Source organism: Lepidochelys olivacea (genome assembly GCF_965140295.1).
Source record: "Lepidochelys olivacea isolate rLepOli2 genome assembly, chromosome: 1".
Lineage (NCBI taxonomy): Eukaryota > Metazoa > Chordata > Testudines > Cheloniidae > Lepidochelys > Lepidochelys olivacea.
The window spans coordinates 296,363,218-296,385,217 of record NC_140411.1 but is presented as its reverse complement, the minus strand read 5'-3'; the positions used below and the strand labels follow the sequence as shown (position 1 = coordinate 296,385,217).

Below are 22,000 nucleotides of genomic sequence, written 5' to 3'. Positions count from 1 at the left end.
TTCCTCCACACATGATTGCAGATTGACACTAATGTATATACTGTTCTTTTCCCCACTTATTTAGTTCCATGGGAAACAGGATAGAGTCATTAAGGTTTAGCCCAATTGGCACCTATGGATAAACCCATTCCTTTTGTGCATCGGCTACTGTTAACACATAGGCAATGATGGTCTGGTTGCTGTGGATATAAGAGAAATTTACCAGCTTCCACCAAGCTTTGTGGTGTTGCTTAAATGGGTTTGTGACGTTTCTCCATAAGATGTTTCTGAGCTCAGCCGGAATTAACCTGTTGAGTCCATCCCTTATTATGCTTTTGGCCACATCTAATATCCATGCCTGAGCTTGGGCACAAGCAAGTGCCATTGAGAAGTTTGACTGAAATGTGCCTATTGCATTAATAATGCAGCCACCCTGGTAGCACACTAGCGATTTTGTACTCGGTAACACTGAGCTGGTTGAAGGAGGTGGTTAGTGGGTTGGACAAGGAAGCAATATCTTTTCCTGGCGCTCCTATTTTACTAGCTAGGACTTGCTCACCAATAGTATTTAAAACTCCTAGTCCAGTTCCCACCCTTCTAGAATAGTTGCAACTGTATTGCTTTTATAAATTCTAGGGGCAGATGCTTCCAGCACCACAATTTTTACCCATGCATTCCAACCTGCCGTGAGTGAAACTATGAAAGCTAAGCATTCTAAATGAACTGCAGGCAAAGTTAACCCTAAGGGCATAAAGACTTTCTTGTGATTGGTGATTCCAGCTTATTAGGGTCTTCGAACAGCACTGCACACTTGTAATCCTCCCTGTGAGTTAGCAGCGCATAGGGCAGTGGCTCTCAAACTTTTTTACTGGTGACCCCTTTCACATAGCAAGTCTGAGTGCGACCCCCTCCTTATAAATTTGAAACACTTTTTTATATATTTAACACTATTATAAATGCTAGAGGCAAAGCAGGGTTGGGGTGGAGGTTGACAGCTTATAACCCCCCATGTAATAACCTTGCAACCCCCTGAGGGGTCCTGACCCCCAGTTTGAGAACCCCTGGCATAGGGGACTACCTAGAGAGTTTGTGCCTTATCCACTTCAATGCCTCTGTTTAAAAGACTTAAAGTCTAACCAGCCAACCGAGGATTTGGCATCCTACCTTCGTTGATTTGTCCTGATAGTATATAATGGATAGGTGTGTAAATAGTTTTTAATACAAGGGGGGGCATACCTATCAGGTCTTCCCAGTGTCTCAATACCCATGTTAATGGAAGCAGTTCTTTTTCACACGGCGAATATCGTTTTTCAATTTTCCGTAGTGCCTTTGATCCAAAGGCGACTGGTTTTAGTCCCACTCTGTTGTCCTGCATCAAAACTTTGCTGAGTTCCTTCTCTGTTGTTCCTAATTGGAGTTGAAAGGGTTTGCTGGGCTGAGGTTATGCCCAGTGCTTGGACAAGGGCTTGCTTCAGCTGGCAAAATGGCAAAAACCTCTCCTTTTCACCCCAAGTCCATTCCTGGCCCTTTCTAAGCAAAGCATAAAGGGGTTGTGCAACTTCAGAATACCCCTCAAAGAAGTCCCGGGAAAATCCGGTGAGGCCCAGAAATTACCTCAATGCTGATATGTATTGTGGGGAAGGCAATCTGCAAATTAATTTGACCCTGTTGGCATCTGGTCGATGTTCATGTATGCCCAGTTCCATTCCGAGGTATGGTACTTTTTGTTGCAGTATCTGAGCTTTGGTGGGACTAATAAAAAAGCTAGTTTCTTATACCTTATATAGGACAGCATCCAGGACTTTTTCTCTCTAGCTACAGTGGCAATTAAGATGTCATCCGTATAACTTATATATTTTTTTTTGTCTTTAAGATGTTCCCACATTTTGGACATGAACTTGTGACACAGTGAGGGTGCGTTATGGTACTGTTGGGGTACCCTGCTGAAGGTAAGTTGATGATTACCGTGTAATGGGATGGAAAAGAAAGCGCTCGCTAAGTCTAGAATGGTGAACCATTGTGCACCTGCAGCAATGGACACCATTATTTCACGAAACTTCGCTACTACTGGGGTTAGCCTTGGTGTTACTCACTTTAGTTCTCTATAATTGACTGTTAACCTCCAGTAACTTTGTCCACTTTTAAAACAGGCCAAATAGGAGAGTTGCAGATGCTTGCAATCTCAACCAATACTCCTTGGTTCATGAGAGTACTGATGGTGTCCTTGATCCCCTCCTCGGCTTCCCGATAATACTTGGACTGCTTCTGGGGTTTGGGATCTGGACCCACAACCACCACCTCAGCCTCAGTTCTTCCACATTGGAGCTTATTGGTAGCAAAAGCGTTAGGGTACTGGTTTGTTACCTTCATGACTGCTTCCTGCCACTTGGGTATTTCCATGTTCTCCAGGACCTTCAAGGCTGCAACTGTGGGGACAGTGAAGCCTCGTTCTCTATCCTTAACTTGGGTTAGCATTCTGTTGGGTAGGTCAACCACCAAATTCAGCCTTTTCAAGATGTCAGCGCCAAGAATACTGTGCCCATCTAGAGCTTGAATTCTGAATGTGGCCTCAGTAATCAATTTGCCAATTGTACACATAATGGGTTTTATAAAAGGGGACAACACTTCCTTTTCCGTTGTACCCTTCTAGGATCTTAACTTCTTGTACAGGAAATTCTTTGGCCTCTGGAGTTGCTTTGGTACAGATGAGTGGCACCCGTATCAATTAACATTACTTGATTAATCTTTCCAAACTCTCTCTGCATGGTGGCATGTACCACTGGCCTCCCCCACACATCATTATTGATGGGTGCCACATAAGAGGGAGGTGGTAGAGCTTGGCCCCGTCAGAGCAAGCTTTCCTTTTGCTCCTGCAGCTTTGGTTGTCTGGATGTACTTGCAGCTGCTGCTCATGAGGTACTTCCAGTGCTGCCTTCATATCTGGCTAATCTTTTGAACAGTTCTTCTGTGGGATTCTGGTTGATTTGATCTCTTTTTTCATAACCGCTTTGATAGCACAATTCGAAATCCTTTCATTTCAGCTGCATTGTGATATTCCGATGTAAGCAGTGTCAGGATGAGCTCCACCCTGACATCTGGTGGTGAGGAGTGGCAAGTTGTGGAAAAGAACTTCAGGGGCCAATCTCATTTGCATAGGCACACCCACCCCGCCTAGAATGAGGCCATAGCTGCCCAAATGGTCACTTTGGCTGCTGTGGGATCCCCAGTGTCTCTGTTATTGGGGCAGGAAGAATAAATTGTTATTACCCTGATTATGGGAACTGTGCTTGGAACTGTACTTGGCCTTTTGTTATGCTGGAGGGACTCACCATCAACTAAGTAGCACTCGCTAGGCAAGGGTCATGGGTTCCAAAACTCTGTGAATTGAGAGAGGCTGGGGACAAGTATTAATACTTGGTGGCATGGGCCCCTTACATGTTAATTGCACTGTCTCCTCTCTCCACTGTGGAATATCAGAGTTAATTTTGATTCCATTAGGAGTCTAGTTACAGGCTGCTGAGCTCACTGTGGGCTAATGGTGCACCAGCACTGAGGCTCCCCTGCTACAAGCTGAATTCACCAAAGAGCTGAACTGACTAAGAGCTGAAATCACTGAGCATTGTGTTAGGTAGTGGGGGAGCCTGAAGATATATTGTGGAGCAGTTTGCAGGACGGCTGGAGTGCCTTGTGGACAGGCTTGTGGAGCAGTTCATAGGACGGCAGGAGCTGCTTGTGGGACGCGGAGCAGTTCGTGGGGCGGCTGGCTGAGTGGAGCGAAGGCCTATGGAGCTGTGGGGCAGTCAGCTTCAGATCATGTATGGTGCCCCTTACCTCTCCCCCCCCCTCCCCCCGTCTCCACCCAGGTTGGGAGGTAAAGCTCTGCAGATAAACTTTAGAACTCTGGGCCTGCCCTGACCAGGGACAGAGACTTTTGGGTCATTGGACTTTTGGGACTTTGGGTGATTTGGGGTTGCTGGACTCAAGAACCAAAGGGAAAGGGCATGCCCCAATTTGCTTGGGGTGGGTTTTTTTTGCTCATGGGTTGTGTTACGAATCCTGTTGGTGGTGTTTCCCCAACATAATGCCACATTGTTTCTCTCTGTTATTAAAAGGCTTTTTGCTACACTCAGACTATGTGTTTGCGAGAGGGGAAGTATTGCCTCTTGGAGGCGCCCAGCAGGGGTGGTATATATTTGTCCCAGGTCACTGGGTGGGGGCTCGAGCTGGTTTGCATTGTGTTATTGGAATGAATCCCCTAGATATTGAACTCGGCCCTTGTTGCTGCCAACTCTGACGGGCAGAAGGGTTACACCTGATTTCTTGTTGACTCATTTGGACCAGAGAAGTTCCTTTCCATTGCTGTATAACTCTTGCCTTCAGGGCTGTGTTTCTTCCCTTTTTGTTCACTGGCTCCATTGTTACAGCAATCTTCTTTTTCTGCCAGTGTCTCGGGAAGACCTCTCACTGCAGTTCAAAAGCTTTCTGGATTCTACCCTCTAATTCCCTGATTGTTACAGGTCTCAGGTTGATTGGCCCTAACATTATTTTTAAGGTGGGTGAGAGTCCTTGGACAAACACCTCCTTGAATTTGGGTGTGTTGCAGGTTGCCATCCCATTAACTATTGGTGACATGTTGACAGCCAGTATAACAATCGTTTCCTGCCCAAGGATCTCTTGGGTATTTCACCCACTTTCTGCCTTTTCTGAATAGAACTTTCCCATCATGGAGAAAATAAAATTTGAATAGAGCCTCATAGATTTCTGCTATTACTCTTACATTAGCTAGCTGTATTTCCCCAGGCAGTACCCCAAATTCACCCCCACATATACACTCCCTTAGCAGAGCTACTGTATCAACTCAGCTGATTGCAGCCATGCTGCTGATTTCAGCTAACCAATCTAGGGCGGTCTCCTTGTTTAAGGGGCCCAGTGTCTTTCCTTGTTTAAGGGACCCAGTGTCTTTCCTATCGCCCTAGCCTGGTCTGGCTCATATGGGCTTGTCTCAGCTGGTCAGTTGGGATCATAATTTACCATAGTTGTGGTAAAGGGCTCTATTGGGGAGTATCATCCCCTCCTCCATCTCACCAAAACCTATTAACTCCTCTTGAGCCGGAGGAGCAGAGGTTTGAGGATCCACTTTCTTTATTTCCCACAGGTTTAAACCATGATCGGACTCTTCCCCCTCAGAATCAGAACTCTCAGATTTGTATTCTTTTAAAGGATCCATGTTTAAAGCAGTTGTCATTCCATGAGCTCTTTTTAACTTATTTTTCAAAGCATCAATTTTGTTGTTACAGGAGGAATGATTAGCAGCACCCTCTCGGGTGTTCTTAACCTCCTTAATCAACTACCTCAGAGCAGCTTGGGATTTTTCCATTCTTTTTACAACGACAAAGTTTTCTTTGTCCTTCTTTAGTAAACACACATTTAGTTCCTAGACCTGGGATTAGTTAAGCACTTGGGCTGTTAGAGTGCTATTCTGCATTAACTTCTCAATCTCAACCTCTTATTTGACCACCTGCTCTTTTGCTTGAAAAATCACCTTTTCTTTTAACTTTGTGTTCATTTAATTTCCTTGAAACAGTTCTTAGACCATAAACAAGAGCCCCTTTTCTCATTTTCTTATTGAAATTTGGTTTAGCTGTTACAAAACTTTCCCATTTACTGCATAGCTTTTCAAAAGCATACTCCCCCGAAAACAGATCTTTGGCACATGGGTTTTTACACTTGTCAAATAAATTCACACTATGTTCCAGAGAGTTTTTATTAACCTCCTCAGTCCATCCATGAATACCAAAAGTTCTAGCAGCCATTTTCCTTCTTAAGCAGTATGTGTCTGGCCCACACAGACACACACTAGCTTCCACAGCACTTGCTGCAGTGCTCACCGGACTCATGAAAGTTGGGGCTGACAGCACTCATCAGACTGTGCTGGCCTGTCGCAGAGCTTCTGAAAGCTCTCTTTCAAGCAGTAGCCTGCTTGCGCTCCCTGGGCTTTGCAGCCAGAATGCTAATCAGCAGCGCTCAGCATTGGTGCTGGCCTGCTGTGCAGAGCTGCACAGCCCTCTTTACCAACAATGCCCACTGGGCTTTCCTTAAGGCTGGAACCTAGCAGTACTCACTGGGCATCAGAGGCCAGAGTCTGCCTGCGCCCATCAAGCCTATGAAGCTGGGGCTTCTCCACGCTCACCAGGCCTTGCGGCCGGAGTGTTAGCAGTGCTCAGCAGTAGTGCTGGCATGCTACACAGAACTGTCTCGCAGCTCAGGCAGCACATCCTAGTGTCTGCCACAACTCTAGCTTGGGTCCAAAATAAGAAAGCCGCTGACCAGCTGTCAGTGCTTCCCACCCTCAAGGTCTATGGACCTTCAATAAACCTTAAGCCGAGCAGATTATAGTAAACAAAAACAGGAGGGAACTGTGACCATCAGGGATCGTGCTGTGGTCGCCACAAACTGTTATCACAAGAACTGAAGAAAGGATATTTAATAAGGACCCCCACCTCCCAGACAGGCCTGATCCCCCAAATTAGGATCTGTCACCTATGGTCACAGCAGAAATTACACTAATCACTCTTAAAGGGGTGAACAAATGAGATTTATTAACAAGGCAGGATGATAAAAAATAGAATAACTCTATGGTTTAAAGACGTAAAAGCAGGCTTCAAGCCTAGCCCCAACTAGAAACCAAATGGGCTCAAATAATATAAAAGAGTTTCAACGTTACTCAATCTGTTGAAAATGGCTGGAAACTGGATGGAGTCAGCTCACTCAGGAACCCTCTTTCTCTCTCGGGAACCAGGATCAGGAACTCGAGCACTATGCCATCAAGGGATCAGGAACCACTCATTGACTGGAACAGGTAAGCCTTCTTCGATGGAACAGGTGGGTGGTAGGTGTCTTCTCTCAATGATAACGCAAATGAACGCAGGCTGTCTCAGTGCTCCATCCTGCTGTTTTCCCTTTTCTCTAACCAACTGTCCTGCCAACTACCCTGGAACCTTCTGGGCCAACATTCCTTTAAACTTAGCCAATCAGAATAAGCATCTCAAAAAGAGCATCAAACCAAGCAACAAGACAGCTAACCAAAATGGAAGGTAAAAGACAACAAGAAAACAAAATGGCTAAAATCCCCAACACGCCAGAGTAGACGTGGCTAGCTCAAGGGAAGAATTCCATCGACCTAGCTACTGCCTCTTGGAGAGGTAGATCAACTATATAGACAGAAAGGGTTTTTCCATCAATGTGGGAAGCATCTACACCACAGTGGCTACAGCTGCAGTGCCGTAGCTGTGCCACTGTAGTGTAAACATACTGTCATAAATATAAAGGGAAGGGTAACCACCTTTCTGTATACAGAACTATAAAATCCCTCCTGGCAAGAGGCAAAACCCTTTCACCTGTAAAAGGTTAAGAAGCTAGGATAACCTCGCTGGCACCTGACCAAAATGACCAATGAGGAGACAAGTTACTTTCAAAGCTGGAGGGGGGTGGGGGAACAAAGGTTCTATCTGTCTGTGTGATGCTTTTGCCAGGGCCAGGTCAGGAATGCTCTTCAGAACTTTTGTTAAGTTAGTAAGTAATCTAGCTAGAAATGCGTTAGATTTCCTTTTGTTAAATGGCTGGTAAAATAGGTTGTGCTGAATGGAATGTATATTCCTGTTTTTGTGTCTTTTTGTAACTTAAGGTTTTGCCTAGAGGGATTCTCTGTGTTTTGAATCTGATTACCCTGTAAGGTATTTACCATCCTGATTTTACAGAGGTGATTCTCTTACTTTTTCTTTCTTTTTAAGATCCTGATTGCTTTTTCCTTGTTCTTAAGATCCACGGGTTTGGGTCTGTGTTCACCTATGCCAATTGGTGAGGGTTTTTATCAAGCCTTCCCCAGGAAAGGGGGTGTAGGGCTTGGGGGGATATTTGGCGGGGGGGGGGGCGGGAAGACGTCTCCAAGTGGGCTCTTTCCCTGTTCTTTAACACACTTGGTGGTGGCAGCATAGGGTTCAAGGACAAGGCAAAGTTTGTACCTTGGGGAAGTTTTTAACTTAAGCTGGTAAGAATAAGCTTAGGGGGTCTTTCATGCAGGTCCCCACATCTGCACCCTAGAGTTCAGAGAGGGGAAGGAACCTTGACGCATACCCTTAGCCTGTGTATAGCTGAGATGGTAATTTAGTTCTATGTATTCTGAAACTACTCAACTGGGAGCCTTTGAGGACTGTGTATAAAGCCTGGTCTACACCTAACACTTAGGTCTACCTAGCACCATAGCTCAAAGCTGTGAAAAATTCACACCTCTGAGAGATGTAGTTAAGCTGCCCTAAGCCCTGGTATAGAGACCGCTGTGTTAATGGAAAATTTCTTCCATTGACCCAGCTATTGTCTCTTATCAGAGTGGATTTACTACAGTGACAGAAAAACCTCTTCCATTGCTGTAGCAAGCGTTTTCATCACAGCTCTATGTCAGTGTAGCTGAACCACTGTGGTTGTAATGCTTGTACTGTAGACATATTCTTGGTCTACATTTTCTTAAATAACAAAAGCAAAATCAGGAAACTGCATTGAAGCTGTTTTTCTTCTGGGAAATAGTCTATTATGACTTAAAAAGAGAGTTGTCTTACCACAGCAAATGTGTGAAACTATTCATTTTTGTTTTGCCATTGTGTGCTTGCAAAAACTGAAATTTAGTCAAAGGCAACCAAAGTGGGTGTCTCGTTTTATTGTATTTGATTTTAAAAGGTCAATAATTTAAACAAGAAACAAATTACAGATTTGTACATGATGGCTCCCAGGAGAAAAGGAAGAAAATAATTTTGAAAGAATTGTTACCTTTGAAACTGTACCACTTAATTTTTATTTCTTGCTGCCAAAAACCTAGCCTTTATATTTGTGGAGAACAGCCTAAAATTAGAGACTAAAAGGTGTTATGGAGCTAAAAATGTTTGTTGTATGTGAATGGGAATTCCAGAACACTTGTGCAGTTTAATGGTAATGCTTACTGGACAAGTGCTGTTACTGTAATGGCCTAGGATAACAAGGGCTTAATAGTTAGCCTTGCTGTAGTGAGACTTGCAGGAGCCAGTAACTTCCTAAGGGTGTATGTCAAAGGGATAATTTTTTCTAGATCTTGCTCCTAAATTTAGATCTTTAAGGGATCCCAGAAGTTCAGCAAGCATGGAATGTTGTTGTTGGAGATGGCTGAGTGAGCCTTTGAGGTATGTGAGTTACTCCAACTTAAACATCCTGAGATTCAGTGGGCCAAATACTAGAGGAGAGGAGAGGTGTAGTTGGGGGGCGGGGGAGGATATGTAAGTTGCATGTAGCCCAGCCAGGAGTTAACTCAACAGTAGAGGACTCTAGGGGAGTCTAATTTGATGTAACATTCACGTTGAGGGATGGGGGCTGCTGGAGAGGTAGAAGTAGGTATGTGTTACATCAGCTTAGGGTTTATCTAGACTCACCTCTGAACTTGGCCCCCAGTCTCTTGATTTTGGCTGCACAGGGAAAAGGCATGTGGCTCCTCCTTGCTTCCCCACTGTTCTACATACCATTCCCCTTCCTCACTTAGAATGCTCCCCTAGGCTCTGTGCAGTTGTGGTGGTCTTTAGCCAGGTGAATCTTCAAGAAATTTGCTCCCTAAAATCTTCTTATGTCTTAAGTTTTGGAAATAAAATTCCTACCAATTGGGTTTGAATTCAGTAGGGCATTAAGTCCCAAGTCTTCTCCTCTCCTCCTCCTCCATGGGCACAGTGAGCAGCTGACACAGCAGAATTGCATCCTAGAGCACAGACTTGCAGGGACACCCATCTGGTCTGTACAGAGCAGTTTTTATGGGAGTGGGCAGGAGGATACAGTGTGACTGGAGCTGGTTGAAAATTTTTGACAAAGCTTTCTCCAGCCCTGTATTTGATGGGGGTTGAGGGAGTGACTCATGCTAGAATAGCCAATAGCCAGGTGGTTAGGACTCACACCTGGGATGTGGGAGACCCATGTTGCTGTTGCAATAACTATCCAGTGAAGCTGTTCTACTGTGAATAAACAACCAGGAGAGATTGAGGGAGCCCCACATCGGACTATTCCCTCAGCCCACTGGCTAGAGAAATGTCCTGCTATGTGGGACATACAAATTCAAATCCCCTTTCCACATCAGGCAGAGAAGGGACTGGAACTTGGGTCTCCTACATCCCATGTGAGTGTCCTAACTACCAGGTTATTGGCCATGCTGGGGTGGGTCTTTTTAATCCCAATTTTTGGTTACATTTTTCCAAAGGGTGGGTTTCATTCTGAACTGGAATGAAAGCAAATTTCAAAACACAACATATTTTTTGCATAACAGAATTGTTATTTTATGCCCAGCCCTGGTCACAACACGGAACTTCTGGCCTTCCTGCCCTGTAGCAAGGGACAGGGAGCACTGGTAAGTAGATCAGGAATGTGCAAAATATATTTACCAAACAAGCAACAGTTAAAATTTGTCAGCAATTTTTTGAATATTTTAAATCAAATGCAATTAATCCCCACTTCTGCACCCCATGTTTTCAATTTCACTGTTCCTGCTGCACTTCCTTACAGCCTTCTCTTCTCCACTACTGATTTTACTGGCTATCTATAGTCCATGTATGGTGCAGTTTACAAGTAGCAATATCAGCAGCAGAGACTGTCACACTCTGTTTAATAACAAAATAGAAACTGACTGTGCTCTAAAGTGAAGTGGATAGAGCTGTTTATTTGAGAGAAATAATGGGTCAAACCTTCATAATAGAATTAGGAACTCAAAACTCAGCTCTTCTTCTCTGGGTAGTTCAGCACAGCTTGTGGTTTCACTACCAAACCTGGGCTGAGTTTAGGGCAAACCCCTTCTTCCCTGCTAGGTGACTGTGAGGGATTTGTGTTGCTCAGGTGGCTCTATTTCCAGTAGTTCCCACCATGTTGGCTAGGGCCATCCCAACCACAGATGAAAGCATGGACCTTGTCCCATGGAGCTGACAGTCATAAAAACTACTGAAATCCAAACCCAGGGTAGCAAACTCATTTCACTGTTACCAAACCAAGAGATTTGCTGAACACCTGACAAATCAAAGCATCCACATTTTACAGTCTTCATTAACCAAGAATGGGTTGCAGTAACAGGGTGGTTTGCCTTTTTAAGGGCCAGAGACCCACTAATAAGATGCAGCTGAGAAGGGGACAGGTATTCCTTGTAAAGAGCTGCAAGAGAGGGGACTAGAAGCCATGCAATCTGCAATGGAGGATGGTCTCTCTTAGGGACACAGAGACTTAATTTTGTGGACTCTGAGTTTGGGAGCTTTGAACCAGGAACTGGAAGTAAGGGCCTTATGAATTGTTATAGCTGCTTCTTCTCTGAGATCTTATTAAAAAGGAACGTGGTTACTCTGTGAGTTTGTTTTTTAGCTTTCCACTCGCCCAGATCCTTTGAAGCTAACTTATTGATGCCCCAGTTGGGGGAATTAAGGCAGGGCTCACCTGCAGGGCCACCCCTTGTGCAAGGCAGTATGCGGGTCTGGCAGATGCCTTTTATAGTCACTTATTCCACCAAGCAGAAGGCAGTGATATGAATGCACATAAGCCAGTTTGTTAGTGTCCATATTCCTGTCATTTATCAGGGTCTCCTGTTGATTCAGTGTCCTCTAGTGGCAACTTCTTGTCACTGTCATGAATATTTTTCAGAGTAGCAGCCGTGTTAGCCTGTATTCGCAAAAAGAAAAGGAGAACTTGTGCACCTTAGAGACTAACCAATTTATTTGAGCATAAGCTTTCGTGAGCTACAGCTCACTTCATCGGATGCATTCAGTGGAAAATACAGTGAGGAGATTTATATACACACAGAACATGAAAAAATGGGTTTTTATCATACACACTATAAGTATATGTATATACACACTCCGATGAAGTGAGCTGTAGCTCACGAAAGCTTATGCTCAAATAAATTTGTTAGTCTCTAAGGTGCCACAAGTACTCCTTTTCTTTTTGTCATGAATATATTTCCCAAAGTAATGGTAAATGTTGAGTAGTGCATTGGTCCTTTCTTTGTGTATATCACAGGGGACCAGTGTATTATTGTATTGGATCAAATACGTCGGGGAGGTGACTAGGTTGAATGTGTGCATTATTGTGTGTGCGAATATTCAAATCATGCTCTAATGGCAATAGCTTTTGGCATTTGCTGCTTAAGGATCTAAAGAAATTGCTGAAAGTTGTTAGGGCCAAGAGAGTCTCATACCTAAGCAAGCTAGCCAAGATCTTCAAAAGTGGTTTGCCATGCACAGCCCACCTTAGAGCAGCTGGCTTTAGGTAAAATAACCTTTTCTTTAAAACCTCTAGATTGGAGAAACATTGAATTGGAATTCAGTGGGGGTAAGGGCTGGTGTATATTTCAATGGGAATGCCACCTATGAGGTTATATGCAGTGTTGATGTAGCTGTGTCAATCCCAGACTATTAGAGAGACAAGGTAGGTGAGGTAATATCCCTTATTGGACAAACTTCTGTTTGGAGAGAGAGACAAGCTTTCATGCTTATGCAGAGTTTTTCTGTGTAAGTGCAAAAGCTTGTCTGTCTCACCAGCAGAAGTTGGTCCGATAAGAGATATTACCTCACCCACCTTGTCATCCATTAGGTTAGTCATTTACTCCCTCTTCTAGCTCCTTCCCCTTGCACTTGAATGGGTAGCTGCTTTTGCCTTTGAGATCTTTTCCCCCTAAGTAGTAGTAATAAATTAGCATTTTACATCTTCAGTGTGCTATACAAATATTACTTACCTCACTGGGGAGCCCTGAAGACTAATTAAGGAAGCATTATGACCAAGTTGCACTTGAATCACATCCCTTATTCTTACCTTCTAACTTGTTTCTTGCTCTCCTTTCCTCTTTCATTTACTCTCATTCTTCTGAACTCTCCCTCATTTTATTGTTGGATGTTGCTTCCTGGGTTATGACATCAAATTACCTCATCGTGTTTGTCTGAACTCTGGCTAAGCTCACTAGCAGTGATAGGTGGGCATGCTATGCTATCTTGGGCTGCAGTGCAACAAAGCAACTGTATTACGGTAGGCAGCTTGGAAGAAAATGTGTTTTTAGTTCCTATAACCACAAGCTTCCAATTTAAAAAAGAATATTTCATGATATTACTGATAAGGCAGCAGAATGATTTAATTTTTCAGATAAACAGGGAACATGTTTCTCCTTGAAGTTCTTCATTTCAGTGACTGCAAATAAAGACCCAGAACGTTTCCCCGTGCTGTAAAACTTCTGTATCAGACTTCTGGTGTTAGTCAGGAAGAGACAGCAGACCATGACCTAGAATTCTCTTAAAGGTTAAGGAGAATGTCAAGAGAAAAATAATGTGCCATTAATCCTCCCCCAATAAATAATGATCTATTACCATTGGCATTAAAAATAGCAATTGCAGCTGTCTAGCCTACACAGATGGACACGTCTTCTAAACACTTGTGTCTGCATCTTTCATGTGGGATTTAATCCAAGCCTATACTATATTTGATTCTAATAGACTGGCTGGTTCCTACAGGTGCTACATATTGGTGTATATGTCAGCCTTTGTATCCTTAGATCTTTTGATGTATCTTTCTAACATAAGAGAGAATGTACTGGGCCAGATCTTCAGCTGATGTACGTTGGCCTAGCTCTGAAGTCAGTGATTTTGAAGTCAGTCAATTTGCATCAGTTGAGGATCTGTCCCATAAGCTGTCCTATGCAAAAAGTTCAAGCACCATAGGGCTACAATATAAATTATGTCTATTCTGGACAGGAGATATTCATAGTCTCCTTAGAGTTTTCCTTCAGTCAGGGTTCATTTGTTGTTGGTTTTTCTTAGGAGAGCCAGTCCTGATGCTATGATGAGAACCATAATAGACATACTGATATAGCAGTAAGAACTCCCTTGTGCTGCAAAAGAAGCTGTCTGTTACAAGTTAAATTATCTAGAAAAAAATCAATGTCCCAAAGAAGTTCTGTTGTGACTGTTTTATCTTGTCAAAGCTTAGATTGCGGGATGATGATCAGCTCTTCAGCAGCCTGGGTGGGGGCAGTGAGGAAGTACCATGTCCCTGAGACAGCAGCCACTCTGTTTTCCAAGGGGAGGCTCACAAGTGATGGACCTAGAGGGTTGGATAGATCAGTCCTTGTGTTATGGCCTGCACAAGTGGAGCAGGACAAGCATGAGCTGAATGAAGCTCTGAATCTTGACTGAATCTGAGTCTTGTGAGGTAACTCCCTTCTCTTCATGTGTCATTATATAATGCCTGCATCTGTAATTTTCACTCCATGCATCTGAAGAAGTGGTTTTTTACCTACAAAAGTTTATGCCCAAATAAATTTGTTAGTCTTTAAGGTGCCACCGGACTCTTTGTTGTTTTGGAGCTCTGAATGTCTCTTTAACCCTGGTTGTCTTGGACCAAGAGAGACAATCTGCTAAGGAAAGGGTGTCAGAAACTGATGGGGATGGTCAGATCTAGTGGTTGGACCTAGGAAGTTGGAGCTGGAATCAAGTGTCCAGAGCAGGGTTGGAGCAAGGCCAGAGTGAAAGCAAGGCTGGAGCAGGATTAGGAACAGGGCTAGAGCAAGGGCAAGGCTGGATCAGACTAAGGCTTGGCAAATCTGTTGCCACCATCATGCAGGGGAGGGTTCAAAGTCCTAAAGTGATGTGGAGCAGACTGAGCTGCTGTTCCTCTTGCGAGGCCTATGTACCTTTCCTGAGAGTCACCTGACCAGTTACTGACTTGTGGATTGGCTGGAATCTAGCACAGGAATAACTCCTCAGGGTATGTGACTTAATCCGGCTCTGATTCAGGGATGACTCATCACCTTACAAGGGGAAAATCAGAGGAGTTTATGGGAATATTTCTCAATTACTTGAGGCAAGCATTTTGGCTATAGTGGTAGAGTCCAGACTTTCAGTGTGAAGGATCCTTTTGCCCCTCACTTGGTGTCACCTTAAAGGTTCATGTGAAATACTCATTTGTCCAAAAATGTGACATTTTCTGAAGTCTAAATAGTGATTTAAAACATGTAATCAAAACTCTTATTTACTCTGAAGATTGTTTACAGAAGACATGAGGTTTCTTCCTTTATTCTGGGACAGATAAAAAGGGAATTTAATGCACAAGAAAAAGAATAACAGAAAGTAATAAAAGTTTAAGCCAGAGTATAGCAGGACCTTGATATCCTGTGTCTCTGTTATTAGATCAGTGGTGGTGATCGACAATTCATGTGCCTTGTGACAATACTGCTTCAAAAAGCCTTTGATATAGTCCATATCAAGTGGCTATTGAGAAAATTAAGTGATATGGCGTGAGAGAACTCTCCATCATAGTTATTTAACGGGTTCGGAAAGAGGGTAAGAATGATTGGTCAGTTTTCCAGATGAAAGGAGATTGCTGGGATAACACAAGGATCTATACTATGGCTAATGTTTAATGTTAATAATCCTTTGAATGAGGGAGCAAACGGTGCAATGCAGCAAAACGTGTGGATGACAGTTTATTTACATCGGTCACTTTCAGTTTTGACTAAGGAACTTATAGGACCTCTAACAAAGCTTGTCAATTAGGTGACATGATAGCAAACTAAATTGAATATAGACACATGGAAGATAATGCATTTTGGGAAGGATCATTTGAGTTAAAAATTAAATGTAGCCACTCAGGAAACTAATCTAAATATAATTGTGGCTGGTTCAATGAAAACATCTAGTCATTGCACACTAAAGATAAAACCAAACAATATGTTAGAAAGGGATAGAGAGCACTATTGAAACTATTATGCTGCCATAATATTTGAATCAATAGTGTACCCTGAGCTGTACTCAGAATGCTGAGTTCAGTGTGAGTTACTCTATTTCAAAAAGCATGTAGCAGAAAGACAAAAATGGGTGAGAGAAGCATAATAGAAACAATCGCCTCTTCAGAGGCAGTGTGGTTGAGCGAATTGTCTGTTTGACCTGAGAATTCAGGAGACCTGGGTTCTATTCCTGGTTCTACTGCTGAACTACTATGTGACCTTGAGAAAATCAGTTCACCTCTTTGTGCCTGTTTCCCCTTCTACCTGTTGTCTGTATTCTTCATTCAGACTATAAATTCTTTTGTGTCATGAGTTTTCCTTCACTGGATAGACAAGTTTAGACTGGAGGCACAAACTTTTAACAGTGACAGTAATTAACAGTTGGAATAATTTACTGAGGGCTATGGTGGATTCTCCATCACTCAAAATTTTAAAATCAAGACTGGATATTTTTCTAAGATCTTGATCAAATAGGAATTAATTCAGGGAAATCATGTGGTCTGTGTTATGCAGGAGGTCAGCCTAAATGATCACAATGGTCCCTTCTGGTCTTAAAAAAATCTATGAATTTCTATGTGTTTGCACAGTGCCTAGCCCAATGAGGCCTGATCTTGATTGGGACCTCTAGGTAGGCACTACTGTAATACAGTCTTCCCAAGCCGTTATTTGTTTTGGAGTAGCACCTAGAGCGGAGATGAAAAATACTAGGACTATTTTTAGGGCAGTGACATGGCAGAGGAATGTGAAATATTGATAGGCACAGAGAGGTTCAGTCACTTATATTTACCTTTTCCGTATTACAGAATGCCTCTTGGCATGTCTTCTGTTGTACACTGCATTACCGAATCGATGGCAATGTTGAATAAGATTGCAGACATGACACCCCCTGATGTACTCCTGTTTTGACTTCAAATCTGAGCCACTCTGATCAACACTTCATGTAAAGTTGAAATAGAAGCTTTAAACCAGCTTGCTCTTTTCTGAGAATGCTATTAACTGTCTCTGATATACAATGGACTATGATCTTACACAATACTTTGCTTGGCACAGATAAAAGTGTGATACCATGCCAGTTATTACAACCACTGAGAGTTCCTTTCTTTGGTATCTTCACTATAACTCCATTGGTCCACTCATCTGGCACTTTTTCCCTTTCCCAGATGGATGTAAATAGAGGGGCCAGGATGGATGCTGCTAATTTAGGATTTACCTTGAACAATTCTGCATTCAAGTTATCCTTGTCAGGAGTTTTCCCATTTTTTAAGGATTTGATGGCTTGAATGATCTCTTCCTTAGTTGGGGTGTCTGTTTATATCAAGATCTTCTGTCTCCTGGATGTTTGCTCCCTGTTCATCAATTCTTTGAAATGCTCTGTCCAGCGCATTTCTGTTCTTTTTCAGTTGTTAATAGGTGTCCTTGTTTGTTCCTGATAAGAAGACCTGGACTTCGCAGATGGTGTCACTCTCGAATCACATACCCAACCATATACAAGAAAAAACAACTCGACTCAACGCATTCAGCCAGAAAATTGGACCGAAAATCAATTGCAATAAGACAGATATCATGACCTTTAATATTGCCTCACCATCACCAATTCGGATAGAGGATTATGTTCTCACCCACATAGAAACATTCACATACTTGGGCAGCACCATCAGCCAGGACATCCGGAACAAAATCAATAAAGCCAGGAACACCTTCAGGAGCTTAAATACAGTCTGGAAATCATCAAAATACAACACCAAAACCAAACTCAAGATTTATCAGAGCTGCTTACTTTCAACACTACTTTATAGTACAGAATGCTGGGGAATGAGAAAGTATGACATGTCCAAACTGTCTTCATTCCATACAACCTGCCTCAGCAAAATCCTCTGTATCTTTTGGCCCAGAACAATCTCAAACCAATATCTATTGACACAGTGCAGCCAACAGGATCTGAGCACCATCATTGCAAGGAGGCATTGGAGATGGATCGATCATGTGCTTTGGATGGAAACTGATTCCATCACCAGAGTAGCAATAAGATGGACACCTGAAGGCAAGTGAAAATGAGGCCTTCCAAAAACAACATGGTGAAAAGCTGTGGAAGCCAAGCTGAAAAACCTGGGGCACAGCTGGGGAACCATTGAAAGACTTGCCAGAAACAGAGAGGCAAGTCTCTCCCCTAAAAGCCCGAGGCGAAACAGGAACATGATGATGATGATATTACAGAAACAAGGGGACATTCACAAAGGTTGAAAAAAGCCAGTGATGCTAAAAAGTGTGGTAACTAATTAGCCCATGGAACTCACTGCCTCAAGATATTATGGAGACAAAGAGCTTAGTAGGAAAAAAAGAACTTAGACTTTCTATATAGAGAATAAAAACATCATTCACAGTTCAATATAATTTTTATAATTAGTATTTTGCTCTCATATTTCATGAAAAACCAGCTGCCTGAAGCTAGGGACTAGTGTTCCATAACATAGCAGAGTTGTCTGTTATGGAAGTATTACACTTTCATCTGAAACATCTAGTATTGGATAAACATGCTTAAAGACTGGCCAGTGGTCCGATATGGTATGATTGATAAATTTCATGGGACAGATGGGACCATTGTAGTCATTTAGTCTGACCTCTTGCATAATGCAAGTTGTAGAATTTCATGCGGTAATTCCAGCATCATGCTTGATAACTTGTGATTGGTTAGAGCATAATTTGTAGAAAGACATCCATTCTTGATTTAAACTCTTTGAGTGATGGAGACTCTACAAACAAATAAATAATATTCCATCCCTCGTTACGCTGTTCCAATGGCTAATTCTTATGTTCTCTCCCAATGTTTTTCTTCTTTGCAAAGATCCCCTTATTTCATAAAGGTTGCAGGAATGCTAACCAATCTTTTTTTCACTTTTTAAATAGTGTATCATGCATTGCAATTCAAGTTGGCATTTGAAGTTTATAACTATGTAGTTGGAGAATGTAAGGTCTGTAGTAACTTTTCTCTTTGGTACATTGTTTGGACCAAACTCTGTCCTTGGATGCACATGCATAGCTCCCTCTGAAATCAATCAGAGCTCTTTGTAGGCAGCCAAGGGGCCTGGGTGTGCATATTTAATTCTTCAAGGATTACTTCCAAAACAAATTGTTCCCGATCAAAAGTTCTTTATAAGGTAACACAGGTTTACTGCCAAAGAAGTCTTAATTTTACATGAAGTATTTTGCTTGGTATATGCTGCACAATTTATAAATGGCATGTGCAGTATTTGGTGCACTTGATAGAAAACTGGAAATCTACTTTTGCAGTGATGTGACATATTGATCAATGAGCAATGTGAACATGCTGAAGATCAGCACTCTTTATACAGTGGTTCTGTTAGTTTCTTGGCGGACATAAGCCATCACTAATATGTGACTTTGTATTTTCAGTCTGTTTAGACCCCTTTGTGTAAAGGGATCTAATGATCAAAGTGTAGGGTGTGCAAAATGGAACAGGCTGCTTGGATTTCACATCACTGTTTCAGCACTGGATGGCCATGGCCTGATCATATGAAAAAAAAAATCTTTAAAATGAGATTACTACCCACATATGTGTGCAGTGACCAAAACTGTCCTGACAACATCACAGGCAAGACTCCGGCCTGCCCCTCTCATGAGGCAGCCCAGGAGAGGGCTATGTACGGAAAATGGCCTTAAATCACCTTCTTGCCTCCTGAATTAAAGGAAGGTGACATGCCCAGAACAGCGACTTATCCTGGCTTTCAACAGCCCTGCTATAGACTGCTCTGAGAATATCCCATCCTGCCTTCAACATGGTCCCTTTCTCTTCTGGCCATGCCCTTATCCTTTGGTTATGGGAGTGGGGAGTGGTGTAGAGTACTTTAAATATGGGGATGTGTGGACGCAAATTCAGCTGTGTTGGCCTCTGGGAGCTATCCCAGAGTGCTCCATTGTGACCACTCTGGACAGCACTCTCAAATCAGATGCACTGGCCAGGTAGACAGGAAAAGGCCCGCAAACTTTTGAATCTCATTTCCTGTTTGGCCAGTGTGGCAAGCTGCAGGTGAATGCAGAGCTCATCAGCAGAGGTGACCATGCAGAGCTCATCAGCAGAGGTGACCATGATGGAGTCCCAGAATCGCAAAAGAGCTCCAGCATGGGTCGAACGGGAGGTACAGGATCTGATCGCTGTATGGGGAGAGGAATCCGTGCTATCAGAACTCTGTTCCAGTTTTCAAAATGCCAAAACATTTGTCAAAATCTCCCAGGACATGAAGGACAGAAGCCATAACAGGGACCCGAAGCAGCGCTGCTTGAAACTTAAGGAGCTGAGGCAAGCCTAGCAGAAAAAAACAGCCGCTCCGGGTCAGAGCCCCAAACATGATGGTTCTATGATGAGCTGCATGCCATTTTAGGGGGTTCAGCCACCACTACCCCAACCATGTGCTTTGACTCCTTCAATGGAGAGGGAGGCAACACGGAAGCAGGTTTTGGGGACGAGGAAGATTATGATGATGATGAGGTTGTAGATAGCTCACAGCAAGCAAGCGGAGAAACCGGTTTTCCCAACAGCCAGGAACTGTTTCTCACCCTGGACCTGGACCCAGTACCCCCCAAACTCACCCAAGGCTGCCTCCCGGACCCGCCAGGTAGAGAAGGGACCTCTGATGAGTGTACCTTCTTAAATAGTATACATGGTTTAAAAGCAAGCGTGTTTAATGATTAATTTGCCCTGGCATTTGCGGCCAGTACAGCTACTGGAAAAGTCTGTTAACGTGTCTGGGGATGGAGCAGAAATCCTCCAGGGACATCTCCATAAAGCTCTCCTGGATGTACTCCCAAAGCCTTATCAAAAAGTTTCTGGGGAGGGCAGCCTTATTCCATCCACCATTGTAGGACACTTTACCACGCCAGGCCAGTAGCACGTAGTCAGGAATAATTGCAGAACAAAGCATTGCAGCGTATGTTTGCTGGTGTTCAAACAACATCCATTCTTTATCTCTCTGTGTTATCCTCAGGAAAGCGATATCATTCATGGTCACCTGGTTGAAATAGGGTGCTTTTCTTAAGGGGACATTCAGAGGTGGCCGTTCTTGCTGGGCTGTTTGCCTGTGGCTGAACAGAAATGTTCCCCGCTGTTAGCCACGGGGAAGGGGAAGGGGTTAGCCACACGGTGGGGGAAAGCAAAATGCGACCTTGTAATGAAAGCACATGTGCTATGTATGTAATGTTAACAGCAAGGTTTACTGTGAAAGAGTGTACCCATATAAAATGTCTTTTTAAATACCACTGACCCTTTTTTTTTCGGCACCAGCTGCATTGTTTCAAGGATCACAGGATCTTCTCTTTCTCAGAGGCTAGCAAAGATTAGAAGGTGAAAAAAATGCACTTGCGATGAAATGTTCTCTGAGCTCACGCTGTCCTCACACACTGACAGAGCACAGAGGAATGCGTAGAGGCAGACAATGTCAGAGTGCAGGAAAGCACAAAATGACTGGGAGGAGAGGTGGCGGGGTGAAGAGGGTAAGTGGCAGGCTGAAGAGAGGGCCGAAGCTGATAGGTGGCGGCAGCGTGATGAGAGGAGGCAGGATTCAATGATGAGGTTGCTGGAGGATCAAACTAATATGCTCCAGCATATGGTTGAGCTGCAGGAAAGGCAGGAGCAGAGACCGCTGCTACAGCCCCTGTGTAACCAACCACCCTCCTCCCCAAGTTCCATAGCCTCCTCACCCAGATGCCCAAGAACGTGGTGGGGGGGCCTCCGGCCACCCAGCCACTCCACCCCAGAGGATTGCCCAAGCAACAGAAGACTGGCATTCAATAAGTTTTAAAGTTTTAAACTTTTAAAGTGCTGTGTGGCCTTGTCCTTCCCTCCTCCACCACCCCTCCTGGCGCTTCTCTCCTCCACCACCCCTCCTGAGCTACCTTGGTAGTTGTCCCCCTATTTGTGTGATGAATTAATAAAGAATGCATGAATGTGAAGCAACAATGACTTTATTGCCTCTGCAAGCGGTGATTGAAGGGAGGACGGGAGGGTCGTTAGCTTACAGGGAAGCAGAGTGAACCAAGGGAGGTGTGGTTTCATCAAGGAGAAACAAACAGAACTTTCACACCGTAGCCTGGCCAGTCACGAAACTGGTTTTCAAAGCTTCTCTGATGTGCACTGCGCCCTCCTGTGCTCTTCTAACCACCCTGGTGTCTGGCAGCATGTAACCAGTGGCCAGGAGATTTGCC

The 22,000-nt window shown here is 43.5% G+C and overlaps 1 long non-coding RNA gene across 2 annotated transcripts in view; it reads left to right on the top strand.

Moving 5' to 3' along the window:
* The window catches only part of LOC311515124, a 60,624-nt gene that overhangs the window by 31,271 nt on the left and 7,353 nt on the right, over positions 1-22,000 (top strand). For both annotated transcript variants that reach the window (XR_014710054.1, XR_014710055.1), the window contains 2 exons: positions 1,853-1,928; positions 6,779-6,838. This is a non-coding gene — a long non-coding RNA (uncharacterized lncRNA). The remainder of the gene's footprint in view (positions 1-1,852; positions 1,929-6,778; positions 6,839-22,000) is intronic.